Source organism: Arachis hypogaea, chromosome 11, assembly GCF_003086295.3.
Source record: "Arachis hypogaea cultivar Tifrunner chromosome 11, arahy.Tifrunner.gnm2.J5K5, whole genome shotgun sequence".
NCBI classification, from domain to species: Eukaryota; Viridiplantae; Streptophyta; class Magnoliopsida; order Fabales; family Fabaceae; genus Arachis; species Arachis hypogaea.
The window spans coordinates 90,190,097-90,209,185 of record NC_092046.1 but is presented as its reverse complement, the minus strand read 5'-3'; the positions used below and the strand labels follow the sequence as shown (position 1 = coordinate 90,209,185).

The 19,089-nt window shown below is 38.8% G+C and overlaps 1 non-coding gene across 1 annotated transcript; it reads left to right on the top strand.

Moving 5' to 3' along the window:
* The first annotated feature begins 18,681 nt into the window (after window positions 1–18,681).
* LOC112725840 (small nucleolar RNA R71) lies at window positions 18,682–18,785 on the top strand. The gene has a single exon (XR_003164922.1). It is a non-coding gene; the product is annotated as a small nucleolar RNA R71 (small nucleolar RNA).
* Window positions 18,786–19,089: the final 304 nt, after the last annotated feature.

Here is a 19,089-nt window from a genome sequence, read left to right as displayed (position 1 = left end):
TGATCAAGATTTGAGAGATTGAATTGCAAGAAATTGTAATTCAATCACTTAAGATTGCCAAGGAGATCAATGAGTGCATTGATTGAGGAAGAGATGAAAATCAACTTGATCCAGAGAATTGCAACATCTCCTAAGCCCAATGAACTCCCCATCTCTGATCTTACCCATTCTCTTTAATTTCTGCCATTTACTTTTATGAGCAAATCCCCCCATTCCCATTTACAATTCTGCAATTTATTTTCAGTCATTTACTTCCAGTCCTTTAATTCTAGCATTTACTTTTCTGTTATTTACATTCCCGCCATTTTATTTTCTGCAATTCTCAACCCAAATCTTGGATTCACTCAACTAGAACATTCTTCTAATTAAAGTTGCTTGATCAATCAATTCCTGTGGGATTCGACCTCACTCTATTGTGAGTTTTTACTTGACGACAACTTCGGTACACTTGTCGAAGGGAGATTTGTTGAGAGACAAGTTTTCCGTGCATCAGTCGCGAATGGTAGGGTTCGCGTGACTGGGGGTTATAAATTTGAATCCACGTGATCGCGTGGGGCACGCGGTCGCGTGGTTGGGCTGAAATGGTGGTTGACGCGATTGCATGGGGCACGCGATCACATGGAATGGAGTAGGGAGCGAATGATGCGATCGCCTGGGGCATGCGATCGCGTCACTGGAAATTGTGCTAAACGCACGTTTCCAGCGCAACTCTCTGTCTCCTTTTGGGGTGTTGGGCAATCCATGCGACGCGATCGTGTCGCTCACGCTGTCGCGTGGGATTGATGTTTGTGCAAGTGACGCGATCGCGTTAGGGACGCCATCGCGTGGGCATTTTGTGCAAAACACACAATGGCCGCACGATTCCAGCCTAACTTTCTGGACGTTGGATCTTTACGCCGATCTCCAGATCACGCGGCCGCGTGAATGAGGCGGTCGCGTGGTAAGTATTTTCACAACTTGACGCGATCGCATAAATGATGCGGTCGCGTCTCACAATTTTTTTTTTTTTTGCAAAATGCAGAATGCAATGCTAATATGATGTTATGCATGATTCCAGGTTCAATGAAGTAAAATAAAATAAAACTCAAAAATAAACAAAACGGAATAAAATTAAAATTGAAAAAAAAAGAACGATCATACGATGGTGGGTTGTCTCCCACCTAGCACTTTTAGTTAAAGTCCTTAAGTTGGACATTGGATGAGCTTCCTGTTATGGTGGCTTGTGCTTAAATTCATCCAGAAATCTCCACCAACGCTTGGAATGCCAATAGCCTCAGAGGTCCCAAACTAGGCATGTGAAGCTTCTGAGCAGCTTCAAACAGATTGTCAGGCTCTTGGGGTGACGAGTGTCAGAATAGATTCCAGGATCCCAAGCTTTGCTTTTAAATCCGCCTTCTTCTTGATCTATATTTTTCCATCCGGGTGGTTTAGAAATTAGATTCTCACCAGAATAACCAAACGTTTTCTAAGATCCATCCGATTGCTCATGATGCCAATCGTTGCACTTCGACTTGAAGCGTGGAACCTTATTAAACTTTGTGCACCAGCTCTGAGTACGAGCCATTTTCCACTTACTTTTAAAGCCGCAGAGAGCTCTAAGCTGGCCATCTGTTTCAAGCAAACCATATTCAAGTGGAAAAATACAGTTAAAGGTTAAGGATTGTACCCACTTGAAACTTGTATTGGGTGGTAATGGCCTTGGGATAGGTGGTTCCAGTGGTTCTGTGAGTTCTACTCCCTTGTGCTCTTCTGTGAATTTCTCCACTTCTTTGCAAGATTCTTCAAATGTATCAATGTCCTGATCAAAGCCATCTATGTCTTCCTCATCACTTAAGTCATAGATTGGAGGTTGAGAGAAATCTACCTCCGTATCATCTTCGTATTCACTTGGGGAAGATTCTTCGATCTCAAAGAATTCACTCGCGGATGCAAGTTCATTACTAGAAGAATGGGACTTGTGACTATCATCATCAAGAGAATTTGCTTCTTGGGTCATTTCATCTAATTCTTCATAAGAGACTTGCTTTGGGTGTTGTACACTATCCTCTTTAGCATCAATTGTAACGGCCTTGACAGAATTCTCCACAACTCTGGGTTCCCATGGAAGTTCAGCGTCTCCTAAGTCTTCAATCAACTCTTCTTCTTGTATAATGACGGCTTCCTCTGCTTGTAGTACAAAGTCATGCTCCGTCTTGTCCACTGGAGTTTCTAATATCTCCTTTATGCTACGCTTTTCATTAGATTGCCCACATGGGGCTCTCGGAGGCCTTTGAATGTTCGAACGTCTAGAAGATAATTGACTTATTGCTTGCTCCAGTTGATGAAGGGTTGTTTGAAGTTGATCTACTGTTCCCTTGAGGCAAACTTCTGATTCTCAGGGTGATGGATTTGGACGTGGTACATTGGGAAGTGGTGGTGTTTGGGAGTAATTGGATTGGAATCGGGGTAAATGAGGATTATATGGTGGCGAATAGTGAAAAGGACCTTGTGAGTGTGGTGGTTCAAGGTTGTGTTGAGAGGATGGCCTATAAGCATAGGGTGGGGCTTGTTGGTAACTACGAGGTTGTCCACCATGTCCATTGCCTTGGTATGCATTGTAGAATGGTCTTTGTCCATGATATCTTGGAGGGTGTTGCTGCCAAAAGGTTTGATCAGATCCTCTTGGCTCCATCCATCTTTGATTGTTCTGACCTTGATGCATGTTCCTATTATAACTTTCATTCCTTTCAACAGTATTAGAACCAAACTGAAAGCGAGAGGAGTGAGAATTCCTAGTAGCTAATGAAGATAAAAGAAGAAAATAAAAACAAATAAACACGTAAAAGAAAAATATTTACAATAACCAATAATAAGGCACACGATTTGGTTGTCACAAGTAACAAACCCCTAAATAAATTGATAACCGAAGTATTCAAACCTCGGGTTGTCTTCTCAAGGAACTGCAGGGAAGTATGTTCTTATTATTAGTTATGAAGATTGTAAATTGGGGTTTTGAGAATGAGGAGCGAATGATTTAATTAGCAATTAAAGTAAATGAAGAACAAGTAATTTAAATGGCAAGTAAAATAAATAGATGACTGTAAATAAAATTTTCGCAAGGTATGAGAAATTAGAGGTCCTATCCTAGCTATCCTTATCAATGATGATGAAAATTGAATCTTAATTCCGCTTTGTTAACCTTTACTAAGGCAAAGGAAGGTCAAGCGAATAATTGATTTGATCTTCGGATCCTATTTATTTCCTAAGAAAAGATTGGTATTATTGAAGTTCAATTTAATTAACAAAGATAACAATTATCAATCATGTTTGAGTTTGATAACTCCTGAGTTACTGATTTCTTAACTAAGACCAAAAGGAGAAAATTAAATCTACTGGAATAAAAATGTCTTCAGATTGGGAATAATAGCAACATAAATACAATAAAGCAATATTAAACCGAAATACCTCAAATAACATGAATTCAAAAGAGTAATCTGTAACATGGAAGAATTCATAAATTAAATTGCAAAAGTAAATAAAAGGGAATATTGAACCTGATAAAGAGATAATCCTGAAAGTGAATAAAATCCTAATTCTAAATCCTAATCCTAAAGAGAGAGGAGAGAATCTCCATCTCAAACTAAATCTAAATCATGGAAAGTGAAAATTGGCCAGCTCTCCCTGAATGGATGCATTCCCCCACTTCATAACCTCTGGTCTATGCCTTCTGGACTTGGATTTGGGCCAAAAAGGGCTTCAGAATTCGCTATGAGCATTTTCTGCAATTTCTGGTGCGTGGCTTCTGTCACGCGTCCGCGTGGGTCACGCGGTCGCGTCATTCGGAGTTTTCCTTGTCACACGGTCGCGTCAGTCATGCGACCGCATCATATGTGTTTCACTCGAGGCGCGCGGTCGCGTCAGTCATGCGGCCGCATCAATGCCTTCTCGCGCTAGCATGCGGCCGCGTCGCCCATGCGATCGCGTGGCTGCCAGTTTCTTCAAAAACTCTGTTTTGTACTTTCCTTCCATTTTTGTATGTTTCCTTTCCATCCTTTAAGTCATTCCTACCTTAGAAGAGATGAAACCATTTTTGTATGTTTCCTTTCCTTCCATTTTTGTACACGAATCACGGCATCGAATGGATATAAAGGGTAATCAAAATAATTATTTTTAAGCATAGGAAACATGCTTTTCACATACATCACATAATAAGGAAGGGAAAGTAAAACCATGCAATTAATATGAATAAGTGGGTGAAGGATTGAATAAATCACTCAGATTAAGCACAAAATATATCATAAAATATGGGTTTATCACCACCAATTTAATCATTGTTGATACAAAATCAATCCCCGGCAACGGTGCCATAAACTTGATGCACGTAAATTTGTCTCTCAACAGATTCCCCTCGGCAAGTATACCGAATTGTCGTCAAGTAAAAACTCACAATAGAGTAAGGTCGAATCCCACAGGGATTGATTGGTCAATCAACTTTAATTAGAGGAATGTTCTAGTTGAGCTAAGCAGAATTTGATGTGAGAATCGCAAGAAATTAAACGGAGGAAAGTAAATAACAGAAAATGTAAATTGTAACAACCCCGATTTTCGAGAACGCGAAATCTTTTCTGAAAGTACGGATTTCTCTGGAAGATCAGTAAGGGGAAAACGTTTGATATATCATCAAGTATCTCAATCCTCATTGTCATTATGTCATCTTTAAGTTAGAACCTTTTCCGAGACAATCTCGATAACGCGGTCACGAAGAACCTGGTTTTTGAACCGTATCGGTTAGAAGTTTTGATTTAGTTTTTTTAAATAGTCTCAGTTTGACGAACCGGACTCGATTTATGAGAGAAGAGAGATAATAGGATGATATTATCATTATATTAGTATTAGAAGCTTCTTGAATAATATTATAAGGTTACTTGGTCAGTTTTAGTTAAAAACAGAAAATCGGTTTAACCGGGTTTACGGTTTACTAGTGCAGCTTAGCACCAGCACTCTCTGATGACTTTAGCAATGCTAAGGCATCATTATACATGTTCTATTCTCATAATAAATATGTTACTAGTGTCATTTATGCTGGTAGCTCAGAAAATAATTTTTAGAGATGTTTTTACGAGTGTTCCGATACATCTAGTTTTAGTAGTTGTACACCAGAGATATTTTAATATTATTTTAATCCACCTCCAAGCCAACCAATCACAACTCACCTTACACCCCCAAGACCTCCAAGGCTGTCTCATTTCATCATTTTGGCCGAAAATAACAAGAGAGAAAAGAGAGAAAACTTCATGAACACTTAATCTTCAAAGCTTGATTTCTTCTGAACCAAAACTCAAATCAAAACTCCGATTTCACCAAAATGATCCTCTCTTCTTCCTCTACATAACCATGTGACTTATCAAGGCTGGAAATAAGGTGAAATGGCTGTCTCCCTCCCATTTCAATTCGGTTTTCAAGGAAAACCATGCAAAACATGTGTTTTCTTGATGTTCTTCCTTAGGAATCATGCTTAACTTTACTTGAGGGCCAAGAAACATTAATTTTCAGCAAGTCTAAGGTGAGATATCTCTTCCTAACGTGCTGAGGGAGATTTGGTCAGTTGAGAGTTTGTGGATTTAAAGTTGTTCTTGATGTGTTTTAGGAGGAAAAAGTGCTTAAGGACCACCTGAAAGTCTAACCGAATTTGGAGCAGCAAAATCAAGGTAGGGTGTCACGAAATTAATCTTGATTATTTGTGTTTGAGTTGTGTGAATGTTGTATTATTTGGCTGTGCTAAAAATTGGTTGCATATATGATGAAATTTGATGAAATTTGATGAAATTCAAGCTTTAAAGTTCATGTTCTTGGGCAGCTGGAAAAACGAAACCCTAGGCTTAAATTGAGGTTCAATTTGTGTTGAAATCATGTAGAAAAGATGGGGTTTTAGTGGCTGCTAATTTATTATGAATTATGGTAAAAATCGGTTGCTGAAAAGACTGAAAAACGGGTAAAAACAGAGAAAGAATCTGAAGAATTTATGAAGAACATGAAGAACACTTTGAGTGTGGTGAAGAACAATGAAGAACACCCTTTTCATTCATAAAAGGGCAAGGAAGTAAAATTTTTGGTGTTTAAGGGGTTATATGGTAATTTCTGGAAGTTAGGGTGGTAAAAGTAGAAATATTAAAAGTTACGGGTGGTAAAAAGTAAATTTTAAAGGTTAAAGGTAAAGTTAAGTTAATTTTCGAAAATATATTAATAAAATAATAAATAATAATAAAATATTAAATAATAATAATTAATCAAAATTAATATTTTAATAAAAATAATAAAATAAAGCGAAAAAGGCAGTTTTCTGTAAAAGCTTTAGAAAGACAACTTTAAGCGCAGAATCTCATAATTACCTTCATAAAACACTTAGGGAGTGGTAAAAACATATTAGTGAGGCAAAGATAAATAAAAGATAAACAGTTGAAGAAAAGATAAAAATCGAAGAAAAAGTCTGTAAAGTTTTAACAACAGAGAAACAGACAGAGACTAGTGAACGAACTAGGGCAACATAGTTAGTTCTTGATTTGCGAATAGGGTTAGGTATTATATGAAAAGTTAAACTGTTTCAGTATAGACTTAATGAACCTATACTTGGGGCAGGCTAACTAATCATACCGAAATTTACATAAGCTTTAAATACATACGTTAAACAGAGAAATCAGAGCAGAGTAAAGAAACACAGAGAACAGAGTAACCAGAGCAGAATAAAGGGATACAGAGAAAAGAGTAATCAGAGCAAAGTAAAAAGACAAAGAGAAAAGAGTAATGTGATAATGAGAATGATTATGTGATGATTTATTGCTTGAGGCAACCCAAGAGATGTGTTTATTCATTTGTTGCGTTAAGGCAACTCCAGATATACTTGTATGATCATCTGCTGCAGTGAGGCAGTCAGATAGATAATGGTGTGATCACTGAGAACGCTTTCCTACGGTACAGATCCATATTTTATTTCTGTAAGGCAGAGGGGTTATTTCCTGCTACAGAAGTACCGTGACCACCTGTTCCATTTCTGTAGTGGCAGAGGGGTTATTTCCTGTATACAGAAGGTGTGTCGGTGTACATCCCTGCAGTGGCAGATGTGTTATTTCCTGCGTGCAGTGGACCCTGTGGTGGCAGAGGGGTTATTTCCTGTACACAGGGGTATAGCCAATAGGAAAGCCTTATCCAGACAGAGGTTGCTGGATAACGTCGGGAGCGGGTTAGTAACCGACAGATGAGCTCATTACCTGCACTAGGGCTAGACATGCATCATACTTGGTTGCGCATTTCCTTTGTTATGTTTGTGGTATGAATGTATGCTTTCCTTGTTTGTATTCCATTCTCTGCACTTGTGATATTTTCTTGTGTTCTTATGTTTGTGTTCTGCTATATATTTTCTCTATCTTCTCTACTTATCTGTGTTTTCTAATTACTGCTTCCTTGTATTCTGCTAATAGTCTTCTAAACAACATAGAATTAATGAACGTAAATAATAACCCCGACCCTACTAAGAACTCCCCAGTTCTTACCCCTTCTCTCTCCCTTCCCCCTTCAGATGGAAGTAAAGAGTACCTTACCATAGTTCGCTGATGACCGTTCACAAGAAGAGGATTCTGCTCTAGATAGTCTTCTGAGTCTAGGGTGAATATCGTTCTCTGATTATATGTAAATACTGTGAGACCGGCCAACGACTGCACCCCTTCGCATGCGCACTTTAACCTAAAACCTGTGTACGAGATTCCTGTTTTGTGGATACTTCATGAGGTACCAGAGAGACGTCCTGTGGAAAAGTCTGATCGTGCAGAGGAGTAGCAGATGATGTTCTATCTTTTGATGACGTTCCACCTGACTTGAGTTGTGAAGACTTAGAACGTACTTTCCCTCGCTTTAGTAGTTCTGAGGGACTAGGTGAGTATAGAGTCTAGGCTAGCCTCGGTGCCAGCTTAGGGACCTCTTGAACAGGTCAGGACCTGGGATGTTGTATGTATGTATATGTATATAGTTATTATCTAGCTATACCTAGGGGTGTTCTAACTAAAGGTCTATACTCTAATAAAGGTGGATAACTGAATGTTGCTAGCTACTTGTGATGTAGTTATGTGTGGTTGCTTATAACTGTTTTATCTGTTATCAGCTGTGAGTTGATTATGAATGATTTCGTCTGTTGATCCAATTGTTTTCAAAAAAAAAAAAGTACCTCGCTAACTAACTACGCTTTTAACAACGAATCAGGCTCATATAATAAATAATAGATAATAATTAGGATGACAAATTGGTAGCACTCAGTTTCTGGTATGTCCTAGGCGTACTGAAAATTGGGTCGTTACAATTTGGTATCAGAAATTTTGAGTGCAAAATTTTCTTTTAGGAGGGTAGAATGTAACAACCCCGATTTTCGAGAACGCGAAATCTTTTCTGAAAGTACGGATTTCTCTGGAAGATCAGTAAGGGGAAAGCCTTTGATATATCATCAAGTATCTCAATCCTCATTGTCATTATGTCATCTTTAAGTTAGAACCTTTTCCGAGACAATCTCGATAACGCGGTCACGAAGAACCTGGTTTTTGAACCGTATCGGTTAGAAGTTTTGATTTAGTTTTTTTAAATAGTCTCAGTTTGACGAACCGGACTCGATTTATGAGAGAAGAGAGATAATAGGATGATATTATCATTATATTAGTATTAGAAGCTTCTTGAATAATATTATAAGGTTACTTGGTCAGTTTTAGTTAAAAACAGAAAATCGGTTTAACCGGGTTTACGGTTTACTAGTGCAGCTTAGCACCAGCACTCTCTGATGACTTTAGCAATGCTAAGGCATCATTATACATGTTCTATTCTCATAATAAATATGTTACTAGTGTCATTTATGCTGGTAGCTCAGAAAATAATTTTTAGAGATGTTTTTACGAGTGTTCCGATACATCTAGTTTTAGTAGTTGTACACCAGAGATATTTTAATATTATTTTAATCCACCTCCAAGCCAACCAATCACAACTCACCTTACACCCCCAAGACCTCCAAGGCTGTCTCATTTCATCATTTTGGCCGAAAATAACAAGAGAGAAAAGAGAGAAAACTTCATGAACACTTAATCTTCAAAGCTTGATTTCTTCTGAACCAAAACTCAAATCAAAACTCCGATTTCACCAAAATGATCCTCTCTTCTTCCTCTATATAACCATGTGACTTATCAAGGCTGGAAATAAGGTGAGATGGCTGTCTCCCTCCCATTTCAATTCGGTTTTCAAGGAAAACCATGCAAAACATGTGTTTTCTTGATGTTCTTCCTTAGGAATCATGCTTAACTTGACTTGAGGGCCAAGAAACATTAATTTTCAGCAAGTCTAAGGTGAGATATCTCTTCCTAACGTGCTGAGGGAGATTTGGTCAGTTGAGAGTTTGTGGATTTAAAGTTGTTCTTGATGTGTTTTAGGAGGAAAAAGTGCTTAAGGACCACCTGAAAGTCTAACCGAATTTGGAGCAGCAAATCAAGGTAGGGTGTCACGAAATTAATCTTGATTATTTGTGTTTGAGTTGTGTGAATGTTGTATTATTTGGCTGTGCTAAAAATTGGTTGCATATATGATTGATTCTTAGTGAAAATTTGGTGAAATTTTGATGAAATTTGATGAAATTCAAGCTTTAAAGTTCATGTTCTTGGGCAGCTGGAAAAACGAAACCCTAAGCTTAAATTGAGGTTCAATTTGTGTTGAAATCATGTAGAAAAGATGGGGTTTTAGTGGCTGCTAATTTATTATGAATTATGGTAAAAATCGGTTGCTGAAAAGACTGAAAAACGGGTAAAAACAGAGAAAGAATCTGAAGAATTTATGAAGAACATGAAGAACACTTTGAGTGTGGTGAAGAACAATGAAGAACACCTTTTTGATTCATAAAAGGGCAAGGAAGTAAATTTTTTGGTGTTTAAGGGGTTATATGGTAATTTCTGGAAGTTAGGGTGGTAAAAGTAGAAATATTAAAAGTTACGGGTGGTAAAAAGTAAATTTTAAAGGTTAAAGGTAAAGTTAAGTTAATTTTCGAAAATATATTAATAAAATAATAAATAATAATAAAATATTAAATAATAATAATTAATTAAAAATAATATTTTAATAAAAATAATAAAATAAAGCGAAAAAGGCAGTTTTCTGTAAAAGCTTTAGAAAGACAACTTTAAGCGCAGAATCTCATAATTACCTTCATAAAACACTTAGGGAGTGGTAAAAACATATTAGTGAGGCAAAGATAAATAAAAGATAAAAAGTTGAAGAAAAGATAAAAATCGAAGAAAAAGTCTGTAAAGTTTTAACAATAGAGAAACAGACAAAGACTAGTGAACGAACTAGGGCAACATAGTTAGTTCTTGATTTGCGAATAGGGTTAGGTATTATATGAAAAGTTAAACTGTTTCAGTATAGACTTAATGAACCTATACTTGGGGCAGGCTAACTAATCATACAAAAATTTACATAAGCTTTAAATACATACGTTAAACAGAGAAATCAGAGCAGAGTAAAGAAACACAGAGAACAGAGTAACCAGAGCAGAATAAAGGGATACAGAGAAAAGAGTAATCAGAGCAAAGTAAAAAGACAAAGAGAAAAGAGTAATGTGATAATGAGAATGATTATGTGATGATTTGTTGCTTGAGGCAACCCAAGAGATGTGTTTATTCATTTGTTGCGTTAAGGCAACTCCAGATATACTTGTATGATCATCTGCTGCAGTGAGGCAGTCAGATAGATAATGGTGTGATCACTGAGAACGCTTTCCTACGGTACAGATCCATATTTTATTTCTGTAAGGCAGAGGGGTTATTTCCCGCTACAGAAGTACCGTGACCACCTGTTCCATTTCTGTAGTGGCAGAGGGGTTATTTCCTGTATACAGAAGGTGTGTCGGTGTACATCCCTGCAGTGGCAGATGTGTTATTTCCTGCGTGCAGTGGACCCTGTGGTGGCAGAGGGGTTATTTCCTGTACACAGGGGTATAGCCAATAGGAAAGCCTTATCCAGACAGAGGTTGCTGGATAACGTCGGGAGCGGGTTAGTAACCGACAGATGAGCTCATTACCTGCACTAGGGCTAGACATGCATCATACTTGGTTGCGCATTTCCTTTGTTATGTTTGTGGTATGAATGTATGCTTTCCTTGTTTGTATTCCATTCTCTGCACTTGTGATATTTTCTTGTGTTCTTATGTTTGTGTTCTGCTATATATTTTCTCTATCTTCTCTACTTATCTGTGTTTTCTAATTACTGCTTCCTTGTATTCTGCTAATAGTCTTCTAAACAACATAGAATTAATGAACGTAAATAATAACCCCGACTCTACTAAGAACTCCCCAGTTCTTACCCCTTCTCTCTCCCTTCCCCCTTCAGATGGAAGTAAAGAGTACCTTACCATAGTTCGCTGATGACCGTTCGCAAGAAGAGGATTCTGCTCTAGATAGTCTTCTGAGTCTAGGGTGAATATCGTTCTCTGATTATATGTAAATACTGTGAGACCGGCCAACGACTGCACCCCTTCGCATGCGCACTTTAACCTAAAACCTGTGTACGAGATTCCTGTTTTGTGGATACTTTATGAGGTACCAGAGAGACGTCCTGTGGAAAAGTCTGATCGTGCAGAGGAGTAGCAGATGATGTTCTATCTTTTGATGACGTTCCACCTGACTTGAGTTGTGAAGACTTATAACGTACTTTCCCTCGCTTTAGTAGTTCTGAGGGACTAGGTGAGTATAGAGTCTAGGCTAGCCTAGGTGCTAGCTTAGGGACCTCTTGAACAGGTCAGAACCTGGGATGTTGTATGTATGTATATGTATATAGTTATTATCTAGCTATACCTAGGGGTGTTCTAACTAAAGGTCTATACTCTAACAAAGGCTGGATAACTGAATGTTGCTAGCTACTTGTGATGTATTTATGTGTGGTTGCTTATAACTGTTTTATCTGTTATCAGCTGTGAGTTCATTATGAATGATTTCGTCTGTTGATCCAATTGTTTTAAAAAAAAAAAGAGTACCTCGCTAACTAACTACGCTTTTAACAACGAATCAGGCTCATATAATAAATAATAGATAATAATTAGGATGACAAATTGGTAGCACTCAGTTTCTGGTATGTCCTAGGCGTACTGAAAATTGGGTCGTTACATAAATGGCGGAAGGTAAATTGCAGAATCTTAAATGGGGAATAATGAAAATTATTATTGATGAAGATTGAAAGCTTTCTAGTAAAATCAAGAGAAAAGAAAGAAGAAGAATAATGAAAATTATTATTGATCCATCAAATTACAACAGAGCTCCCTAACCCAATGAAAGGGGTTTAGTTGTTCATGGCTCTGGGAATGGAAAACAAAAATGGAGAATGCATTCTGAAAATAAAACTAGAAGTTGCAGAGAAAGTAAAATTATACAGAGAGTAGTCCTCTCAATCCAAAATCTCCTCTCTAGTTCAAAACTACTCCTATATATACTACTCTTCTGATCTTCCAGTTGGCTCTTCAAGTCTTGGATATGGGCCTTTGGATCTTGAGTTGAAGTAGTTTGGAATCTTCAGTGGGCTCAGCTTTACTTGTAGAGAAAGTGTGAAGTAGGCATGGACTTTGGCTAGGACGTTAGTGGCATTAACGTTAAGTGAAAATGTGGCTTCGAGAATGTTAGTGACAATCACCTTTTGCACTAACGTTCCTAGCCCAAGATGAGTTACGTTAACTTCAACGTTAGTGGCACTAACGTGTGATGCCAAGGCATCTTAGGCTAGTTTCACTAGTATTTTTCTGTTAGTTTTAGTGGTTTTATGCATTTTCTTGAGCTTAAAGTAACCAAGAATGGTTAAAAGAATAACAAAGCAATGAACCATCCAAACAATATGATTTTGATGCAAATTCCATGAGTTTTAGTTATATTACTTGAATGCTATGAATGGAAGATTTCTCATGAAATTTTGCAAGACTTTGATGCAATTGTTTGGATGATTTCAGGGAAGAAGAGGCTAGGCAAGGAAGCAACAAAGTCAATAAAGGAAGCTTGAATATCACATGTGGAGTTTAAGTTCCAGTTTAAGCCTAAACTGGAGCTTAAACGCCAGAATCATGAAGGCTAAGAAATGCTGAAACTGAAGTTTAACCTCCAGTTTAACCTTAAACTGGAGGTTAAACGCCAGAATGAAAGTCTCACCAAAGAAGCATTCCACGTTTAATTCCTGAAATTATCCCCGGCAACGGCGCCATAAACTTGATGCGCATAAACTTGTTATGCTACGATTTAGGAAATTGCACGATCGGCAAAATTCCTTCCGGCAAGTGCACCGGTTATCGTCAAGTAAAAACTCACAATAGAGTGAGGTCGTATCCCACAAGGATTGGTTGAGTGAGCAATTCGGATTAGAAGTATGTTCTAGTTGAGCGGAATCAAGATTTAGATGAGAATTGCGGAATGTAAAATTGCATGAATTAAAGAGCGAGAAGCTAAATTGCTGAAATTAAAAGGGATGGGGTGATTGCATGAATTTAATTGCAGAATGTAAAGAGAAAGTGGTAGATCAGAAATGGGGAATTCATTGGGTGTTAGGAGATATTGAGATCTCCGAATCAAAACATTTTTTATTCCTTCCTCAACCAATGCATTCATTGAATTTTGCTTGGCAATCTTATATGATTGGATCCCAATCCCTTGGCTCACCAATTCTCTCTAAAAACGAACAAATTCCCAATCCCTTGGTTTAAATGTTCATAAGAAGAGATGATGCTCGATCACTAATTATACCACACAGTTTCATGAACCACAATTTGGTAGGATTACATGTCACAATATCCATCCAAACCCCAATCCAATTCACTGTGAGAAAGCTTCTCTAGCATGAATCCTCCATTCCTTTCCCAAGGTTCCGAAGGATTCCAATTATGGGTAGTTTCTTTCCCAAGACAACTACCCAATGGAATTAGATCGAGAAGCTTTCTAACAAAATTCAAGAGAAAAGATTGAAGAAGAAGATAAAACTATTATTGATTCATTGAATTACAATAGAGCTCCCTAACCCAATGAAAGGGGTTTAGTGAGTCATAGCTCTGAATTCAATTACAAAACTAAAAGAAAAATCATCCAAAGTTCTCCGTGTAAAAGTTCCCCCTCAGGGGCTGGATTCCCCTTCAATCCCCCCGTTGAAATACTCATCAAAAGCTGGGAATGCTGGGTCCATCTTGTGTAGATGTTCCCCTATGTAGTTAAGCTTGATTTGCGAACTGATGTTGTAATCAGCTTGGACTGAGTAACTTGCATTCTGTAAAGTGGTGGCTTCCTTGATTGCCAAGACATTGGCATCTTGGTGTTGGCATATGTGGCTGAAGGATTCCTGTAAGTGTAAATTCTGTTCCCTTTGCAGATCTAAGAATCTTGATTCAAAGTTCCTTTGCATATCCATCATTTTTAGGTGAAAGTCCTCTTGTCTCTCCTGAGACCTCATGTATTGTTGAGACATTCCTTCCATGATTTCCTGCATTCTGCTCATATCCATGGGGTCTCTGGGAATTCGTTGTCTTCTTTCTGGGATTGCTTGCTCTTCTTGCTCTTCTTCTCTGTCTTCTCCTTCCTGTCCTTCTTGTTCTGCTTCTTGCTCTGCTTCCGCTTGTTGCCCTTCTTCATTTCTTCTTCTTGTATGTCTTGGAGCAGTTGGGCCAAGAGTCATTCTGTACGCAGTTATGGCCAATCCAGGATATAGCCAATTAGGTCTTTCATCTTCAAGTGGTACTTGGGCATCGATGCATAGTCTAATGATGGTGCTAGGGAAGTGAAGCCAGGATTCAGGGTCACTTTTCTCACTAAACTCTTGTATCTGTTCAGCAATGAGTTTATGAACTTTGATCTCCCCTCCCACCATAATGCAATGAAGCAAGATGGCTCTTTTAGGGACTATTTCTGAAGAGTTTGCAGTGGGTAGGATGGATCTCCTAACTATTGCATACCACCCTTTAGCTTCAGGTGTTAGGTCTCCCCTTCTCAAGACTCTTGGAGCCCCTCTTGTTTTTCTCACCCATTCAGCTCTGATGGCACAAAGATCTTTAGCAATAGTCGTGTAGTCAGGTTCTCCTATCATCCTTTCCTCATAACTTGCTTGGCTGAAATGTATGTTTTTCAGGCCAAGAGTTTTCATGATTGCCTTGGGGCTGAAGTCAACTTCCACCCCTCTCACATAGCTTTTGTATGTGGGTTTCTTGGTTGAGTCTTCCCTTACTGCATTTGCATAGAACTCCTTCACCAAGTTGATGTTGATTTTAGTGATTGGCTTAGTCAGGAGCTCCCACTTCCTCTTTTTGATCTTCTCCCAAACACCTGGGAACTCATCCTTTTCAAGGTCAAAGGGAACCTCAGCTAGTACCCTTTTAGGTCTCATCCATTCGGCTTGAATCTCATGAAAAACTGATTTGTATCTCCTTGCATCGAATTCCCTGTTCTCCTCCATTGGTTGCTTGTCTTTTCTTCTTTTGTGGCTAGATGAAGCTGCCATTGGTTCTTTAGTTTTGGGGTAAGTGACAAGCTAAAGTTGACAAGGTGAAGCAAGAAGTGTTGTTGGAAATGTGGGGAGGTTGTTTTCGGCAAGAGATAGTTTATGCTATGATGAAGAAAATGTGCATGAAGGAGATTTGGTGGTGTTGAACTCGTTCCCCAAGTGGTTCTTTATAGGGCCCTTAAGTGAAAAATGGACGGCTAGGGTGGTTTGTGAAGGGTGGCTTGATGGTAAATATATGAATTAGGGAGAAGGACGAATTGCTTTTCATTTTCTTGGAAGTATTCTGGGTGCATTAGGTTGTACATGTAGCAATCTTTTCTTGCAGAACTCCCTTTTCCCATGTGTTAGCTTCAAAGACTTGTGAACTTTCTTTTTGACCAAGCACCGTACCTCCCTTTGTCTTTTTCCTCCATTTTTGTCTTTTCTTTTGTACCTGCACAAACAAACAAGTTTGCTATCATTTTTCGGTCCATGTGAATGATGAATAGTACTTGCACATGTAAATCAATGATTGACTCCATGAGCTTATAGCCGTGACTTTTGTATGTATGCACACTTATTATTGGACACCAAACTTAGTGTTTGGTAAAGTCTCCTGATGACATGAAATCCATATTGGTTGTCCTTAATGAATGTGCATAATTCTAATAAATCATAGTCACTTTGGCTCTTTGATTCTAAACAAAGTTACTACCCTAAGTAATTGAAACCAAAGTATTAAAACATGCGAATGGTCTACTTGTCATGAATTTCGAAATCCAGAGGAACTTCTTGCTTTTCATGAACCGTGTTCAAAGAGGAACACCAAACTTAATGTTTGGTTGTGCTCTTTGCATGAAAAATTGAATGCATTTTGAATAAAGTTTGGGGTGCCCTCAGGCACACCAAACTTAGAGACAAATTGTATTTTATATGCAATGTTTAGTGCACTCTTTCAGCAGTTGTCCTGAGGATTCAAGTTCATGCATAAGAAACCATGCTTTATTAGATGCAAAACAACACAAAAAAGAGTAAGGATATTAAAAACATGGGTTGCCTCCCATGAAGCGCTCCTTTAACGTCACTAGCTTGACGGTTGTCCCTTGTTAGGGTGGATTGTAGTGCTTGACGTCTTCTCCTCTCACTATGCAAACGTCTCCACTTGATTCCTTTATGACCTCTAAATGTTCCATAGAAAGAACTTTCCTGATTGTGAACACTTGAGGGAGCTGGGAAGGAATGGTTTTGAGGCCAGGTGGGATTGGCAGATAATGACTTGATATCACTTTATCTCCCGGAGAAAAACCTTCAGTGGGAATTTTCTTGTTCCTCCACCCTCTTGGCAATTTCCCTATCATTCTTCCCTTTCTCTTGAGGATTTCTTCATTGACCCTTATGCTAGGAGGATCCTTCTGATCTGTTTCCATTGATTCTTGTGGCTTTAACTCTTGCAACTCCTGTTTGCCTTCCAAAGACTGTTTTAGAGTTTCAGCTGCTGGATTACTTTCCTCCAAACACAGATGACTACTATCATCCTTAGGCTTTTCAGGTTCTGGTTCAGGCTCAGATGCAGGTTTGAAAACTTTGAAAATGAGCTATTCATCATGTATTCTCAGAATTAGCTCTCCTTGTTCTACATCTATGAGCTCTCTAGTAGTGGCTAGAAAAGGTCTTCCCAGAATGATAGGGTGTAGGTAGCTTTCCTCCATGTCCAAAATGACAAAGTCTGTGGGGAAGTAATAATCTCCCACTTTCACCAGCACATTCTCAACCACCCCTTCAGCTTGCTTCTGAGTTTTGTCAGCCAGTTGTATGATTACATCAGTGGATCTCACCTCATTCAGTTGTAGCCTCTTCATAAGAGTTAGAGGCATCACATTTATGCTAGCTCCTAGATCACAGAATCCTCTGTCAATTTTTGTTTCTCCTATGATGCAAGGAATATGAAAACTTCCTGGGTCTGTTTTCTTAGAGACAGTGTCCTTCTTGATGAGGGCACTGCATTCTTTGTTCATTGTTACCGTTTGTCCTCCCTTCAAAACTCTTTTCTTGCTCAACAATTCCTTTAAATACTTGATGTGTGTAGGCATTTGATGGAGAATCTCAAGAAAGGGAATATTGATATGGAGAGACTTAAATGTCTCTAAAAACCTTGAATAGGTTTTCCCTTTTTCACCTTCTCCTAACCTCTGAGGAAATGGTGCTTTTGGTTGGTATGTTTCCATCGTGCCTTTTTGTAGTTCCTTGGCTTGCTCAGTTTCACTTTCCTGCTTAGCTTCCTCCACACCTTCCTTCAAGATTTCTGGCTCCTGTTCTGAGGATCTGATTCCTTCTTCTTCTGAGACTTCTTTCAATATGGTGATGGCTTTGCATTCTTCCCATCTCACTCCCTTTTGTTCCCCTTTAGGATTCTTTTCTGTGTCACTAGGGAACACTGCAGTTGATTTGGGGGCCTGTTGAGATAGCTCTCCTACTTGAGACTCCATCCTCTTGAGTTTTTCACCATGGTTTCTTAAGGTAGTTCTCACATCATCCCTGAAGCTTTTCAATTCAATTATGTCCTGACCCATGTGTGCCAGCACTCCTTCTATCCTGTTTAATTGATCTTGAAATTGTTGGTTCGGGTTAGGTTGGGTAGGTTGATTATTTTGGCCATGATATGGTGGTTGAGAGTAAGTGTTTTGTGTGGCTTGGTATGATCTTTGGTTGGAGTTTTGGTATGTGGACTTGTTATGTTGGTTTTGCTGGTTTCCCCACCCAAAGTTTGGGTGGTTTTTCCAGCCTGGGTTGTAAGTGTTGGAATGTGGATCATATGGTTGCCTTTGTTGATTTCCTACATAATTGGCCTCTTCCCAATCACCTCCTTCAGTGCTTTCTTCCTCTTGCTCTTGTGTGTGTATTGCAGCCACTTATTTTGTTTCTAATTTCCTGGTGAGCTCTGCTAGTTGCTTGGCAAACACCTTGTTTTGGGCTAGAATTGTATCAACATGGTTCAGCTCCATGACTCCCTTAGTGTTGTGTCTCTCTGATGCATAGTAGTACTCGTTCTCAGCCACTGTCTCAATCACTTCAATGGCTTCTTCCACAGTCTTTTTCCTGTTCAATGAACCTCCTGATGAATGGTCTACAGCCTTCCTTGATTCATAAGACAGTCCATCATAGAAAATATGCAATTGCACCCAGTCATGGAACATGTCTGGTGGGCATTTCCTTGTCAAATCCTTGAATCTCTCCCATGCCTCGTAGAGAGTTTCACCATCTTGTTGTCTAAACGTCTGAACCTCAGATCGAAGCCTATTGACCTTTTGTGGGGGGTAGAAACGTGCCAGAAACTTGCTTTCCACCTCATCCCAGGTTGTTAGGCTCCCCCTTGGGAATGATTCCAGCCACTTAGCTGCCTTGTCCCTAAGTGAAAATGGGAACAAAAGCAGTTTATATGCATCTTCCTGGACTCCATTGGACTTCACAGTGTCACAAATTCTCAGGAATTTTGTGAGATGTTGGTTTGGGTCTTCATTAGCACTTCCACCAAATGAACAATGATTCTCCACAAGTGATATTAGCTGTGGTTTGAGCTCAAAATTGTTGGCCTGAATGGGT